Raw genomic sequence first — 12,124 nt, forward strand, 5'->3', positions numbered from 1 at the left:
CAGTCAGGCACGGCTGAGCAACTGAGCATGCATGCGTGATCTCTTGGGGCCGCATATCCGGTTTGTCTGATGATACACTCTGGTTATGAATGGCCAAACTTCTGACTTGCTGAGCTAGACAACATGCACTTTTTGGGTAGACTGCTGAGATACCTTCACCACTTGATGTTTTATGTCAGGTATTCAGTCTCTGACAAGGGCTTAAAAACAAGACAGGAGTAGTTTTTCACGAAGATAATCATTATCTTCTGATTTCATGGTTTTGCAGAGTCGCAGTGCCAGAATGCCAATGGATAGCAGTAGATTTGGAGCTGAGATACAACAATTTAAATATCACAGTTGGTCTGTGAGAGTGAAAGGTAGGTTGAGCTGGCATCATAAACATCTCTTACCTTTGATAAAAAAAACTTAATTTTCTAATAATATAGTTAGCATCTCAACTGGGCTGATATAGAGAGTAACATGGTGTGTGTGTGTGTGTGTGTGTGTGTGTGTGTGTGTGTGCGCTAAGTCATTTCAGCCCTGTCTGACTCTTTGTGACCCCTGGCCTGTAGCCCGCCAGACTCCTCTGTTCATGGGATTCTCCAGGCAAGAATACTGGAGTGGGTTGCCATGTGCTCCTCTGGGGGATCTTACCAACTCAGGGATCTAACCCTCATCTCTTACGTCTCCTGAGTTGGCAGGCAAGTTCTTTACCACCAGAGCCACCTGTGAAGCCTGTAACATGGCATATTTTCCCTTTAAAAAGAAAAATCTAGCAACATAATAAATAATAGATTTGAGAGTAAGGAAGATAGTGTTAGTGATAGGAAATCTAATTAAGGTATTTTTACATTAGGTCAAGGCAGAGATGGTATGGGAATGAATAATGCATAAGCAAGGGAGAGGATGAGATATGGGAAACTGAGGTCATAGTTGCTATTATTTGATTATTAATTGGGTATGCACTGTGAGGGAGAAAGAATGAACATTCATTAACATGAACAATAACTGATTTCTTATGTGGATGGCAATGGTCTTAACCAGGACAGTAATATATAAAGAACAGCATGTTTTAGGGACAAAAATTTCATTTTAAGACCTCTGACAGTGGTTGAAAGATATGTGTGATAGGCAGAATAATGGCCCCCACAGAGATGTCACTGTTCTACCAGAGCCAGTGACTGTGAATTTACTTAGTGAAAAGAGTTTTTCACGTGTTAAGGACCTTGAAATGGGAAAGTCATCTGGAATTACAAAGGTTTCCCCAGTGTAATCAAAGGGTCCTTAAGACTAGAAGATAGGAGTGTCAGAGAAAGATGCACGAAGATGCTACACAGCTGCCTTTGAGGATGAAGGAGATGGCCACAAGCTAAGGAATGCAAGTAGCCCCAGGGACAGAAAAAGTCAAGGAGACAGGTTCTCTACTAGAACCTCAGAAGGAACACTGCCTTTTTGACGTCTTGATTCTAGCTCTGTGAGACTGGTGAACTGTAAGATAACACTCACAATTATGTATGTTATTTTAAGCCACTAAATTTGTGCTTCCCAGGTTGTGATAGTGGTAAAGAACCTGCCTGCTAATGCCCTGGAGGAGGGCATGGCGACCCACTCCAGTATTCTTGCCTAGAGAATCCCATGGACAGAGGAGCCAACTGGTCTACCGTCCATGGGGTGTCAAAGAGTCTGACATGACTGAGCGACTAATCACAGCAAAGCACAATAGGATATTCTGAGATAGTGGATGTTTCCAAATAGTTTTCCAAAGTGGTATCAGATGACACTCCCCTTAGCAGAGTGTGAGTGCTAGTTTCTTTTGCATCCTCATTAGCAATTGTCAGTGTTGTTTCAGCATTTCTGTTGGATTCCTAGTGGCATCCCTTCCTGGCTTTACTTGAACCTTCTGTGATGAGATATTTGTCTCATTTTTCATGTTAGCCTTCAGGTACTATTTTTTGTGAGCTACTTATTCAAGGCTTTTGACTGCTTTTTAAAATGTAGTTGCCTTAACTATAAACATTTTATTTTAGGAATTCAAAATACATTATGGAGTCGGACACAACTGAACGACTTTCGTTTTCTTTTTTTGCTGTAGATTAAATAACTGTATTCCTATAGGTCTATTTCTGGACTTATATCTCTTCTGTTGGTCTATTTGCCTATTGTTTTGCCAAAACCACCCTATCTACATTATCTCAGCTTTACAGGGATTATTAATTATCAGATAGTAAATGTACTAACTTCTCCGTTTTCATAAAATAGTCTAGGATCATGTTGGCTCTTCTTGATCCATTGTGGTGCCATTTATATTTTAGAATCAATTTTTCTTTAAGGCCCCCACACACAGATACACACACATACACACCTTCTGTAGTTTTTGATGTGACTGAATAGATAATACACAATTCTTATTTATTTTTTGGATTACTTTCTAATACTTTTACACAAAAAGTTGTAATTTCTAGTCATTCCTATGTATTTTCTTAATGGGATGAATCCATAACATCACAAACAGAATGAGTTACAAATCTAATATCAAAGCATTTCTACTCATGATATTATATAGAATTTTAAATTGAACCTAACAATCTATTAGCAGGGTATATATACCTGGTTCATATTTTAATTACTAACTTAAAAATAAGTACAATTATCTCACACACTAGTAAAGTGATGCTTAAAATTCTCCAAGTCAGGCTTCAGCAATACACGAGCCGTGAACTTCCAGATATTTATGCTGGTTTTAGAAAAGGCAGATGAACCAGAGATCAAATTGCCAGCATCCGCTGGATCATTGAAACAGCAAGAGAGTTCCAGAAAAACATCTATTTCTGCTTTATTGACTATATCAAAGCCTTTGACTGTGTGGATCACAATAAACTGTGGAAAATTCTGAAAGAGTTGGGAATACAGAGCACCTGACCTGCCTATTGAGAAACCTATATGCAGGTCAGGAAGCAGCAGTTAGAATTGAACATGGAACAACAGACTGGTTCCAAATAGGAAAAGGAGTACATCAAGGCTGTATATTGTCACCCTGCTTATTTAACTGATATGCAGAGTACATCATGAGAAATGCTGGACTGGAGGAGGCACAAGTTGGAATCAAGATTGCCGGGAGAAATATCAATAACCTCAGATAAGCAGATGACACCACCCTTATGGCAGAAAGTAAAGAAGAACTAAAGAGCTTCTTGATGAAAGTGAAAGAGGAGAGTAAAAAGCTGGCTTAAAGCTCAACATTCAGTGAATGAAGATCATGGCATCTAGTCCCATCACTTTATGGGAAATAGATGGGGAAACAGTGGAAACAGTGTCAGACTTTATTTTTCTGGGCTCCAAAATCACTGTAGATGGTGATTGCAGCCATCACATTAAACGATGCTTACTTGTTGGAAGGAAAGTTATGACCAACCTAGATAGCATAGTAAAAAGCAGAGACATTACTTTGCCAACAAAGGTCCGTCTAAGGAAGGCTATTGTATTTCCAGTGGTCATGTATGGATGTGAGAGTTGGACTATAAAGAAAGCTGAGCACCGAAGAATTGATGCTTTTGAACTTTGATTTTGGAGAAGACTCTTGAGAGTCCCTTGGACTGCAAGGAGATCCAACCAGTCCATCCTAAAGGAGATCAGTCCTGGGTGTTCATTGGAGGGACTGATGTTGAAGCTGTAACTCCTATATTTTGGCCACCTCATGCAAAGAGCTGACTCATTTGAAAAGACCCTGATGCTGGGAAAGATTGAGGGCAGGAGGAAAAGGGGACGACAGAGGATGAGATGTTGGATGGCATCATCAACTCAATGGGCATGGGTTTGGGTGGACTCTGGGATTTGGTGATGGACAGGGAGGCCTGGCGTGCTGCGGTTCATGGGGTCGCAAATAGTCGGACATGACTGAGTGACTGAACTGAACTGAATGATGTTAAAAACTTGCATAGTAATATTAAACTCTTCAAATTTTTTATGCTTTTGCTCCTTCCTTTCTTTCTTCCTTTTCTTCAGTCTGTTCCTCGCCATAGTTTCCGTTTATGGAAAATAATAATGATAGTAATATAAAAATAATAAACTTTAATTCCTATAACTTACAGCAAGGCACTTACCATTCCCTGTAAAATTAGTGTAATTAAGAACATAGACCATAGATCTAAATTGCTAGTTCAAATCCTAGTTCTGCACTTATATACAAGATAATTTCAGAAAGTTATGTAGCTTTTCTGTCCCTTCGTTATCTCAGCTATAAAACAGAGATAGTTAAGATATCTAATTTTTTTTGTGTGGGATTTAAGTGAGTTACTGCATATAAACTACTTTGAAGACTGCCTACTGTTTAAATATTTATTTTTCATTAAAGCTATCTTTTTGTAATGTTTTTAAAGTGAATTATTATATGAAAATATGTAAAAGGAATTTGAAAAAGCAAGAAGTGTTATACAAAAGTAAAACAGCCACAATTTTGTTTTCTAGGAGATACTGTGATCACTAGCCTAGATTATATTTTTGTGTGTTCATCTCTATCCAGCATTAGAATAGCATTGAAAACTCTCATTATTTTCTTTACATACATATAGTATATATCATTGATATAACATTATCAAAAAAACTGAAAATCTCTTAGTAAACTTTGCAACTTTTTATCAGATACAGATACTTTTTACATTATTTTCTCTCTCCTAAAACTACACTCTTAGCAAAATTCAAATTTGGCACTTGGGTTATATAGGCTAATATTATTTGAGAAAGAGAGGAAATTGGATCAATTACTTAAATCACTAACTTTGTCATGTGGACTTATAATAAGTTCAGTGAAGGATAAGAAACAATTTCAGGGATCTGATCAAATTTGAAAGTTATACATTTTAAGTCAAATTGGAAGATATATTTGAGTGACAAGGAATGAAATTTACATCTTAGAAGTCTGATATTGAAACTCTAGACATGAAATTAGACTTTGGGTATCTTTAATCCCATTTTTAATAAAACTTTGAAGAATAGCCATTTCTGGGCTGTCTAATATAAAATGTCAGACATATCAATTAACAAATGCTCTGTAACCACAGCAGATATACATACTATTCACACTAGCCTAGAATTTTCAAAAATAGAGAAATAATAATTTATTCTCAATAGTAAATAAATCTCTTAAAGGAATTTCCTTTAAGCAGTACTAAAACTTAGAACTTCAATATGGTGATTACTTAATGGAAAATTCACTAGAAATCATTCTATAGATAATAGATATATTTGATCTTCAAAGTCCAGACTAATACTATTCACTACAGATATAATGTAAATCAAATTCATAATTTAAATTTTTCTCATAGAAACACTTAAAATCTAAAATAGAAACAGATGAAATTAGTATTAATTATAAGCTTTATTTAAACAGTTACATCTAAACTATCATTTTGACATGTACTCAATATAAAAAAATCAATAATGATATATTTCACTTTTTTTCTCTGTTTTTTGGCCCTGATGTTTTCAATCAAATGCATATTTTATACTGAAAACACAGCTTGGCATGGACTGGCCATATTTCACATATTCAATAGCTACAGGAGACTAGTGATTTCTGTGTTGGACAGAGCTTCTCTAGATGGAATAGAAAATGTAGGTGACTTCTATACAAATAATGATTGTTGTGTCCTCATCTCTGACCATAAAGAGTACCAGTGCAGTAATGTGATTCTTGGCGGAAGTAATTTCTAGTCCTCAAACATCCCTGCCAAGTAGAGAAAAGTTTCCCAAATCTTCCTATCTCAATTTTTGTGAAACATATATGTGCTAGGTTTATGTTCCCTACTCCTTAGACTTCCAGCCTGTTTTATAAAAAGTTCATGTATCAGCCAGTCTTTAAATTAGGAAAACAGAAGTGAAAGCAAAGGGAAAGGTTTGATAGTAAGAATTCAGGGCTTACCTTATTACTATTGGAAATGCAGGGTGTAATAGTCAGAGGACTGCCTTTGAGAAACCTGGAAGTTCATGTCAGTCATGAAGGTCACCACCAGTTATCCCAGCTACCAACATAAACTAATGGAACTCATATTATCTGGAGCAATGATACTTTTCCTAACAGCGAAATTATGAACTAGATCTTAAATCCTCAGGTGAAAAGTGATACTTGCCACTTTCCTCAGAGTATAATCACCATACATAGTAAGTCACACATCCAAGCTCAACTCCAGAGAGACGTAATGTGCAATTCTTACATGTACAGAAAAGAGGAGAAACATAGTTATAAACAGTCCTAAAAATTACCTCAGGACATTGTAGAAGCCGTGTTAAATGAGATAGTGACAGCCTGTTTTAATAATTTGATGAAAGTCACATATATCTGGATTGAAAAGATACACTTAATTCCTAGAGGATTAATAAGAATGAGTTCCGTACTTAACTACTCATTGGTAAAGTAGATCAATGAGAAATAGTAGGAAATCTAGACAAAAGATGAATTGATATAATTAGATTGACAGAAGAATTCTATAAAAATTCCAGAAAAGACATGTTCCAATATCTCTTTTAGGATGTCCAGTTAGTAAGTTTGAACATGGTAGAATGACCATAACTTTCCAGTCTTACCATATATTTTCTAGCCTGCTCATGCTTGTTGGGTCCTAGTTTATTCTCATGAGATTAAGCTTGTCTCTGTTCTCCCCTTTATATCTTGATTTTCTACCCTTCGGACTTCAGCCTTCAGCTTCAGACACAAAGGCACTAAAAAGACTATTTAACTCACTGCCACAATTGCTTGCTGTCAAATCTTTGTAATATATCTCTCACTTCACGTACTGGAGTGCTTATGCTTCTTCTGTTGAACTCTAATACAAACTTTGATATTGATACTGTTTCTGACAGAATGGAATCTAATGCAAGTGTCTACAAAAGGCAAAATTCCTAGTGACAGAGCATTTGTTGCCATAGAGAATGTCAGTAAATAGAGGGATTATATTGACATATCATAACAGCATTGGAGAGCATCCAGAGAGAACATGCTAAGCTCAAGCCTAATTGTTCTCACCTCAAGGTCTACATAAGGGACCTAGAAGCTTTTGTGATTACTCTAAAAGTAACGCTTACCTTTTGTAGCCATAGGGCTGTGCTTTCTGAAAATAATATCCAAAATCTGATCCTGCAGGTGACTGAGTTACAATGCAAATTATACTCCTAATCATACAGTGTATCTCAGGAAAGGATGGGATCTTAAAAATGGGAATGTGGCCAATTGCAGACCACAATCTGCTCATGTGGCCAATGAGCAGATTCCAGTGGAGCTAGAAACCATGAGCTGTTAAGTCCTACTGAACTTTCTTTGCCAGGAGAGGTATCCTTTACCTATATGAAGGACACTCTGCTTGCCTGAAGAAACTATCCCTCCAATGGTGGTGATTTCTTTATAGTGGATTGCTAACCCTTTCCAGTATTAATCCCTACCACATTTCCCTGCTTTTAAATATTTAACTAGACTGAATTCCCAGCATGTATTAAAGAGTGAGATATAAGAAGTGACCCATAAGAAGATATGCTACATAACAGGGGAACTGCATGACTTTCCAATTTATAGAATTCTGTGGTTGCTATGAATGTGGGATCAGAGTATAAATAATAACAAGTCAAATCAGCACACATTTATTGATATAGCATCATCAGCAGAAAGCCTGAATTCATGGCTAGGCTTGAGAAGCTGGTAATGTCTCTAGTAGTTTGCTTGGTTGGATGACTGACTTATCAAACCAAAAATGACCTACAATAATTTAAAATGTCAGAAAGTATTTAGAAAGGTACACGAAGGCTTAGGGGTGGTGGAATACTTGAGTAGATTTATTGTGCAAGACATTCTTTAGTTATTTCTTTAGTATGTCCTCTGGGAAAGTCCACAGAGTGTTTATTTCATTGAGGCTGCAAGAATTTCATGAGGGGAGCAGGCAGCACCCTTGAGCATCTCCGTGGTGGCTTTTCCAGATTTGTTTCCATCATACTGGGATCCCTAAACTCAATAAAAATGCAAAGTTCACACTAGTCACCAAGGAAAATATGAACTTACTTACCATAAAGGAGAGTGAACTGAGAGGCTGAATATACAAATGGACAATGGTCAGATCATGTATAAAACCAGATCTCTGACCCACAACCTGAAGTTGTACAACAATCTACCCAGGAAACCAACCCCTTAACTACAATAAGCAACCCAGGAACCAACCTGATGTAAATCAGAATTGTAGATTCCTATCTATAGTAATCCAGGACATTAAAAATAACATCTGTAACCATCGGCCCACAGATGGTGAGGACTTGAAAGACTGATATCTTCTGTAATTTGTGTCCCTGTTTCCAAATTAGCACCAACCAGAGAAGGTCAAGTATGCACTCCTAACCAATCACACAGAATACTCTACTTCTAATGAGTCCGCCGTCAGCTTCGCCACGCCAACCATCTTCCAGAATCAGTTACTCTAATTCTGTGCACTTTCTTTTGGGTGATAAGAACCATCTCTCAGGAACATAACATACAATACAATGCAAGGAGCAATTCATACTAACCTACGCCAGGAAGAAACTGTTACAAAGTTAATTAGAATGAGATCAATAGTTTGCTATATGTCTTCCTTGAGCTTTCAATGTTCTTTAAATTTATCATGGACATGGACCAGTCACTGTTTCAAGGCAGAATTGTACCGACAGAATAAATTAAATTTCTGAACCAAATTTACAACCCAGATATTTAAGAACTGAAGAGTTGAGAATGTAGTATTTCACAAAATAAAATTTTAGCACTGTCTTTTAAATCTATTTTTCCCGATGAAGAATAGGATGAACTTTTTTCACTAAAAGTTGTAACTTTAGATCACCAGTGGATTGTATTTCTTAGTTGCTCCACTCAACCAACAGTGGTGGACTGTGCAATAATATTGATGGGCAAAATTAGTAAAAATGTGCACATCACATAGTAAATATTTCATTTTACACTATAACCACTAGTGAATATATTGCTCTTCTTGGTGAAAGAAGTCAGGGCATGTGGTAAGAGCTTGGCATATTATTGCATTTACAGCACAAACCCTAAAGGTTAGATGCCATTGCCATTTTACAGAAGCATAAACTGAAGTTCAGAGAACTTAACACCTTTGTTGTTGTTCAGTCGCTCAGTCATGTCTGACTCTTTGCAACACCATGGACTGCAGCACACCAGGCTTTCCTGTTCTTCACTATCTCTGTGAGCTTACTCAAACTCATGCACATTGAGTCGGTGATGCCATCCAACCATCTCATTCTCTGCCGTCCCCTTCTCCTCCTGCCTTCAGTCTTTCCCAGCATCAGAGTCTTTTCTAATGAGTCAGCTGTTTGCATCAGGTGGCCAAAGTATTGAAGCTTCAGCTTCAGCATCAGTCCTTCCAATGCATATTCAGGGTTGATTTCCTTTAGGATTGACTGGTTTGATCTCTTTGCTTTCCAAGGAACTCTCAAGAGTCTTCTTCAACACTACCGATCAAAAGCATCAATTCTTCAGCACTCAGTCTTCTTTATGGTCCAACTCTCACATCATACTTGAATACTGGAAGCATCATAGCCTTGACTAGATGGACCTTTGTCAGCAAAGTAATATCTCTCCTTTTTAATTTGCTGTCTAGGTTTGTCATAGCTTTTCTTCCAAGGAGCAAGCATCTTTTAGTTTCATGGCTGCAGTCACCATCTGCAATGATTTTGGAGCCCAAGAAATTAAAGTCTGTCACTGTTTCCATTTTTCCCCATTTCTTTCCTTGAAGTGATGGGACCAAATGCTGTGATCTAATGGAAAGTTTTAAAATCAGGACTCAAATATACATCTAAAATATCTCAAACTGATAATTTGTGGCTTACTGTTAATGTTATTTGTGCTTTTCAAGGTCTTTTTTTTTTCTCTTGCAACTTTGGTTTGATGTTATAGTCATTCAAGTTGAAATGAAAGAAGAGTCATCAATCCGTCATCACTATCACTGCTTTGCTTTCCACAGTTCATACATGTCCGATTGAATTCAATTCTATCCAAAGGCTTTTCTATATTTCTATGCCATTATTATTTAGATTGTCTCTCTTCATTAGGCTGAATAAGAGTGCAGAGTTTTTATTTCTTGGAGAGATTCAAAACTGTCTATCCCTGTTACCTCTTTATTCTTTTTCAGAGTCTCATTTTTTACCATCTGTTAAATTTCAAAGACCCAAACTCTGATTCAGAGATAAAAAGCCAAACTTGGAAGCATACCATAAGAGAAAAGAAATGGAATCTGGAAGGGTTAGGGAAGTTTCAATGCAGTAATTCATTTGATTTAAGGATCAAGACTTTGTATTTCATTTTCGGTTTTCTTCATTAGTAGACCATCTATTTTACCAAGACAATTTTTACCTACAGAGCTCTCATTTTTTTTTTTTTTTGATTAGCTTCTAATGCTTTTCCATCCATTTCTATGAATCAGATATACTCTTCTTTTAGGATTCCTTTCACAGTTATTTTTCTTGATGTTCAGAACTCCTCTTTTTCAGTCTTTTGACTTTTTTCTTTGACTGAGCCCACCGTCCTCTCTTTTCACTGCACCTGTAAAAAAAAATCAGAAAGCTATTGATGTCACTATCTTTCTCTTGTCACTTTCATCAGAAAAAATGGGAGTTCCAATGTGCAGCATCCAGTTGCTTAGCAACAATATTTTCAGCATCCTTGTCAGTATGAAGAGAGTGAAGCTGTGTCTGCTAATGTGGCTGCATTACAAAAAAAGAGCATACTTTGAGTGGAAATGGGAAAAAATAAGACCTGAAAATTCAACAATCTCAGGATATAATGAATGCAGAAAAGGATGAGCATTTTTCAGTGGGAGATTTCTTTTTACCACATGATACATCACTTGCAGAGAAGTTTGTTCTCTATAGCAGCATTTCAGCAGTTGTGCAATCAAAAATGCCAACACGACTATGTTCTGCAGCAAGTTACTACTCCGCTGGATTACCTTATTTTCGTATACATGTATCTACAATTCTAAGAACAAAGCACTTTACTGTGAATACTTTTGGCACAAGCTATATTAAAATGTATATAATTTTTAATTATATATATTTTAAAGTTTGTTATCATTATTTGTTTTAATGAACAAGAACTGATGGCCTACAATGTAAGTGTGTGAATGCATTTCAAATGTTTTTTGTAACTTAATTTTAATCATGCACTATCTTTTTTTTTTGTTTTTGTGGTAATAGAGCCATGTGTCTTTCCTGGTTTGGTATCTTTATAGATGTCTGATTTTTAAATAAAACATTTTGATAGCTTTATGTTTATGTTATTCATTGTTATGTGTTTGAAATTGGTTAGATTATAGAAAGATTGAAAACTGAGATTCACAATCGGTATCATTAAATGTAAAGATATCCTTTAAATTAGAAGATAAAATAGTATTTAAATGTGCCTTATATATTGCTAGCTTCTCATTTTAAATATAAATTTTATTATATACTACTTTTATATGATATACTACTTTTTTGTTATATACTACTTTTATTAATTTAGAAATCTAATTATAAACTTATTTAAATGTTCTTATTTGTATTTAATCCATCTTAATATAGTGGAGAACAGGGAGGCCTGGTGTGCTTCAGTCCATGGAGTTACAAAGAGTCAGATAAGACTTAGTGACTGAACAGCAACAACATTTTAATATATTTTATATCCTCCAACTTTACTATATTCATTGATTAGCTCTAGTAATTTTCTGGTGGAGTCTTTAGGGTTTTCTATGTAGAGGATCATGTCATCTGCAAACAGTGAGAGTTTTACTTCTTCTTTTCCAATTTGGATTCCTTTTATTTCTTTTTCTGCTCTGATTGCTGTGGCCAAAACTTCCAGAATTATGTTGAATAGTAGCGGTGAAAGTGAGCACCTTTGTCTTGTTCCTGACTTTAGGGGAAATGCTTTCAATTTTTCGCCATTGAGGATAATATTTGCTGTGGGTTTGTCATAGATAGCTTTTATTATGTTGAGATATGTTCCTTCTATTCCTGCTTTCTGGAGAGTTTTTATCATAAATGGATGTTGAATTTTGTCAAAGGCCTTCTCTGCATCTATTGAGATAATCATATGGCTTTTATTTTTCAATTTGTTAATGTGGTGAATTACATTGATTGA

The sequence above is a fragment of the Ovis aries genome, chromosome 18 (assembly GCF_016772045.2).
Source record: "Ovis aries strain OAR_USU_Benz2616 breed Rambouillet chromosome 18, ARS-UI_Ramb_v3.0, whole genome shotgun sequence".
NCBI lineage: Eukaryota > Metazoa > Chordata > Mammalia > Artiodactyla > Bovidae > Ovis > Ovis aries.